The sequence below is a fragment of the Pholcus phalangioides genome, unplaced genomic scaffold, assembly GCF_987345545.1.
Source record: "Pholcus phalangioides strain wild (caught in Gottingen) unplaced genomic scaffold, Ppha-v1.0 ptg000008l_1, whole genome shotgun sequence".
NCBI classification, from domain to species: Eukaryota; Metazoa; Arthropoda; class Arachnida; order Araneae; family Pholcidae; genus Pholcus; species Pholcus phalangioides.
The window spans coordinates 28,005,742-28,011,731 of NW_028301601.1; positions in this window are offsets into that span (position 1 = coordinate 28,005,742).

Below are 5,990 nucleotides of genomic sequence, written 5' to 3' on the forward strand. Positions count from 1 at the left end.
CCACCAGAATGGGCGCTTCACAGGTCTGTTCCAGTATTCTATTGGAAATTGGCATATACGCTATATGGACCATGTGAAAAAGAAAAATTCAATAAAAAAGAGCCACTCATTCGCCTGGTGTCTAAAATTGAACTATTTTTTTAATTGTATAAATCTCTCTCTCCCCCCAGGTCTCATAAAGATATCCTGAAAATTTGGTTGTATTCGGACGAGCTTTTTTTTTTTTGAGTAAAAAAACACACACACACAATGTGCATGATTAGAACTCGGATACCATGAACACCAATCTCGGAATCATGACATGATGAAAGAGTAGTGCTAGTGATAAACAATATAACATTTTACGAAGGATAATATACGAGCCCAAGTAGATCATGAAACAACCTACCAACCTTGTCCTATTACGAACCGTTTTCGAGTTATGGTGAGTAATCGATTATGGGAACAAAATAGGTGAAGTCTGAAAAAACCTGGATTTGTGAAATTTCTGAGAGACCTATACGCAAACTGAGCACATATTTGGAAAGCACAGAAAACGTCCCATAAGGTCACACCAATTTCATTGCAATATATGGATTCAATGGCGAGCTACAGGTTCTAAAAGATTTACGATGTTCAAAATCGAATTGTCGCCAAAATTTTTAATTTGCCAATTCCGCAAGCACCCTTATAGCTGCAATCGGTCGAATTTGCTAAAAACTTGTCCATTCCAGTAGCTTTTAAAAGAGCCTATAATAAACCAAATTGATCATGTAGTTCAGAATAAATTTACCATTTGTTTGCAATACATCACTGAAATCTGCATTCGTCGAAGTAATTGTAGTAGGTTTTGACGTCAATTTGATTTTTCACTTCACCGATCTCTCAGCTCTTGTAGCTCGCCATTAAATACGGATATCCTGTAGAATGTAGATACAGGTAGTGTCATCTTATAGCATTTTTTTGCAAAATCAAATTGTCGCCAAAATCTTTAACTGTGAATTCCGAATTTTCGTCGAATATATACTTTGACAAACGCTGATTTCAGTGATGTATTGCAAACAAAAAAAGACTAAACTTTTCCTGAACCAGAAAACCGACATGATTTATTGTAAGTTCTTTTGGAAGCTGATGGAATGGACAAGTTTTTGGCAAATTTAACCGATTGCAGCTAGAAGGGTGTTTGCAGAATTGGCGATTAAAAATTATAGCGACAATTCGATTTTGAACATTGCCAATCTTTCAGCTCGCCATTAAATCCATATATTTCAATACAATTGGTGTGACCTTATGGGATTTTTTTTTTTGCTCTTTTCAAACGTGTGCTTATACAGTTTGTGCGCAGATCTTCTAGAACCTTCACAAATTCTTGTTTCTCAGACTTGACGTATTTTTTTTCACAGTAGATTATCCACCATAACTCGAAAACGGTTCGAGATAGGAGATGGTTGGTGGGGTGTTTCATGATTCACTTGTACTCGTCTATCACCCCTTTTCGTTTGGCAGATCGGATTTACCATAGACTAAAGATATAAATAGACCGCGCACGCTATTCATAAAACTTGTCGAACGTGAAGAAAAGATGAGCTGTATTGTCGGGGGAAGAACAGGTTCTGCGCTATTACATTTGGCTCGTTTTCGCAGAACATAGTGATTTCGTGTTAATGCTAGGATGTTGCTGTAACGAAATTTGATTCGATCGAGTTGATGAAAATTTTTCTTCATTTGTTCAATGAATTTCATTCATTCTTTTGTAAAATATTTAGGGAATGTGGGATTTGAAAAAAAAAAATCAATTCTATATAATATAAAAAAATATTGAAAAACGAAATTGTTTTATTTTCCAAAAGGGATAATTCCTAATAATTTAAGACTTTTGAGTTTTTAAATCTTATTATATAACCTACCTCTTATATATACAGCCTATTTCATTTATATTTTTAAATATTCTCTTCTCATTCACTTTGTCACTTTTAATTTCGAAAATTTATTTTAACTAGGGGTTATTAAAACATAAAAATTATCTTCCAAGAACATTAAAATTACTCTAATCATACATTTATTGTGAGTATATAATTATAATGCATCATATTATGTTATGTACTGTAACACATTCACACTCATACCATATTCAGTCATGAAATATTTAAACAATAAGTAAAAGTCATTCTTGAAAAACCTTTTATAACCTTATCACCCAAAAATATAAACACTTACATAATATTTCAGGAATAAAATGAATTTTTCAGTAAAATAGCAAAACCTCATCGTCAGTACTTTTCTAAATTATAAGAAATGAAATTTCGTGTAGCGTATATATGTAATAATTTAGAGTACGTAAATGTATGTTACATGAGACATTTGTGTAACCTCTTCGCTCCAGAAGTATACATATGTGAATCTTCATTTTTTTTAGGCATTAAGTAGTTTTTAGAATGATTCTTTCTTCAAGTTAACATCTGAGGTACACATAGTGACTTCAGATCTTAACTCAGATGGTCCTAATAAAGATATTGACTGAATATTAATTAATCAATTAATTAATTGATTTTTCTTGTGTGAGGGCAATTTCACATATACAACACAAACACAAATTAATCAATAAAAAAATTTCTTTTCTGTAATAGTTTTATCTCAAGCATGAAGAGAGGTAAAAATACTATTTTTAGAGGTAGTTATACATTTTTATGCAAAACTGCCATTGTCTAGAGGGTGAGTTTTCATTACATTCTATTTAAATAAAATATTTGCCATAAATTCCTCATTCTGAAAAGTATATTTTCTTCAAGTTGAGCGAAACTCGAATAAACTCACTGGCTCGCCAAATCTCGCCAAATCTTGCGGAGACGTATATTTCAGTTAAAAGTTAATAAAACTCATTACTTCAATCATTTATTACCAAAAATTCTATTAAAACATTTAATAATAGCTCATGACGTTTGAATTTTACCAAAACTTGGAACTTTAGTTGAATTATCCAAAATGGAATCGTTAAAAACTGAGACTACGTCAGAAATCCATTGAATCGTCAATTTAATATTCCAATTTTTAATTTATAAGAAGGGGAATAAGCAAAAAAGTACTCAATTGTGAAAGGATACTGGTCCTCCTTTCCTAAACCGTTCAGAACATCCGAAAGCTGCGTAAGTGTTGGCCATTCTAATCAAAAATAAGACAGCGCGTGTAGATCATCATACGAATAGCCATAAGGAAAGCATTGAAAGCGAGATTCCCTGACCAGCCTTTTGACCGGAGTCACGTGACTCCGGATCTTTGCTTCACATTGTAACCCCTCGCGCGCTCTCTATATTATTCTTACTCTGTGGGATTTACCATGTATTAATCAATTAAGAATACACGGAAGATATTGACTCGCCAGTTATCATAAAAACTATTTTTTTAAATACAGTTGAAATCAAAACGATGAGATCACAATTGAGTGAATAATGAAGTTAAATGATTACAAATGCATTAGCAAATAAAAATTTCTCACCAATGCTTGATTTACAGTGTTTATTCACAGCATTTTTTTCTCGATTTTCTTAATGAATATTCTTAAGAACACATTTTTTTATTAATTAAATTAGAAAAGCATATAAATAACAAAAACTCTGTCTTTTTGCGTATGAAAAAAACAAAAAAGTTAGAATTCCGAATTTTCTTTTAAGAGGGACGTATATGATGCAAGAGACAGGATAATATCCTTCACCATGTTATAAGTTACATTCTTCCTTTCTCTTGAGATCCTATTTTTAGAAATACTCGAGACGTTGAGTATTGAATACTTACATACTTTGTACTTCTCTTCGAGCTAGAGTACTTTTCCCTTCGTAGGAAAGAATCAAGGTATTTTCTATTAGGATATTAAAAAAATTTTCAGGATATCGGGAAGGGGATGGAGACGATATTTCAACAAGACGAATACGGGACTCATCACTAATTGTTCTCAAAACTGCAGAATATATTAACGAGGACTGGAAAATTTATTTGCCCGACATGCCTGTAAGGTACGTAACAGGCACGTGTAAGCTATGTAAGACATGGCATGTAAAAAATTTGACCAGACATACATTTCTTTTCGTAAACATGCCTGACGCGGGAATATAAAAAAAACATTCGTATCTTTAATTTTAAGATACTCCTGAACGTATGTACCAGAAGAGTAAATTACGTTCCCTGGAACATTAATGAATGAATTCGGATTCAATTCGCTTTCCAGTAGGGGCGCGGTAGCCCAGGTCACCTAAAGTACCAATGGATGTGTTAGAGGAGTTCGGTACCCGGTTGGTCCCGGTCAGAAAATTTTCCTGACACAGGGGGGTACAACAGAAACGGCGACATGACAGCAGAAAAAATTGCTACCGCAGAAAGTCGTGGGGTTAGCGTACCCACCTCTCGATGAGTATAAAAAAAGCATAAATGAGGGAAAGGAGAACTGTCCTTAAGTTTTTGCTGCAATTTCACAATTTTTCTTCGATTTTTGAATTCAAATATCTTGGCGGATATTCCACTTAGAAACATGGAATTTTTTTATGTTGGCCTCAGGAGATCCAGGGCGAAAATTTTCAAATTGGAAGTTAGAATACAAGGGGGACTGTAAAAATTTAGATTCTTTTATTTTGTTACATACTGTGTTTTCACTCCCTAAACTGATACAGGGTAGTTTTTGAGCACCTTTGAGCATTTTTTAAATTGGAATCAAATCTCTACGACGGACGGTTGATGAGATAAAGGCCACAACAGCACTCACAGAACAGCCTACGCATATCGATAGTTATTTCTCATTTATACGACGTTTGTCTTTGGTCACAATCGGTTCCTATAAATTTTAAGTTTCAAATATACTATACAGTGTAAAAATGAACACCAATACGGTGGCTATGCATAATTACCAATTGTCTCTGTAAAAAGAAGTTTGATTAAAATTTTACTATATTTATCACTTTTACCTGAGATTATGAGTGATTTTCATGGGGGGAGGGGAAGTGTGATATACATGGAAAAAATTGCAAGCTTTCTTTTCTACAATTAAGTATTTCCACCCGACATGATACGTGAACTACACGTATTTTGAAATGAAAATTGAATTAAATTCAAAATAAGTATTAAGAAGATAAAAATAACATTATCAGAATTTTTAATGTTGGCTTTCTTCACATGCATCAACATGTGCGCGAACACATTCAACATTATCATTCGGAATCACCATCCTGGTCCATAGTTATGTTCAGTTAATCAAGTAATTATTGAATTATTATATTTGACATATGAATTATCATATTTACCAATAAGTGCTTGGAATTATACATTATCATCGATGAATATGATAAATTACCGATTTATGCACAAAAATAATAAATTTTAATTTGGGGGGAGTTTTTGCCTGATTATATTGTCCGCTATCGAAAGTGTCTGCTAATGAGGTGGTAATATTAAATTCCTATATTCCACGGGATTCCACTGTATATAGGTCATATAAAAATTCTGAGTATCAAATCAGGAATTAATTAAAGAAATTTATTACATATATCATAGAAAATATTTTAATAAATATCTCGATCAAATTATATTTCACTTCCTTTTTATATGAAATAAAACTAATGAGAATTCTAAATTTTAACGAGACCTAAATGGAATGAATCTGGATATTCGAAATTTCAAAATCATTGAAAATTTATGAGTCTGATAAAACCATGAAATAATGAATCATGTAACGATACAATCTGAATCAAAATTACTCTAATAATGATAAATTAATTTCAGCAATAAGATAAATGTCCGAATTAATATATGAAATTTACTGGGCACCAATTCATTTATGTATTCTGAATGAAAAAAAAAATTGGATGGGAAATTTTTTCTATTCAATCGAATTCTTTGATCATTGGACCATCTAATTGATACCGGAGCTCTACGATTGGCTGAGACGTGTCGTGACGTCACGGGAAACAAAGACGTGGGTCTTGGGATCTGAGAAGTTTTTCTTATTCGCTCTACTAATTCCGGCGGAA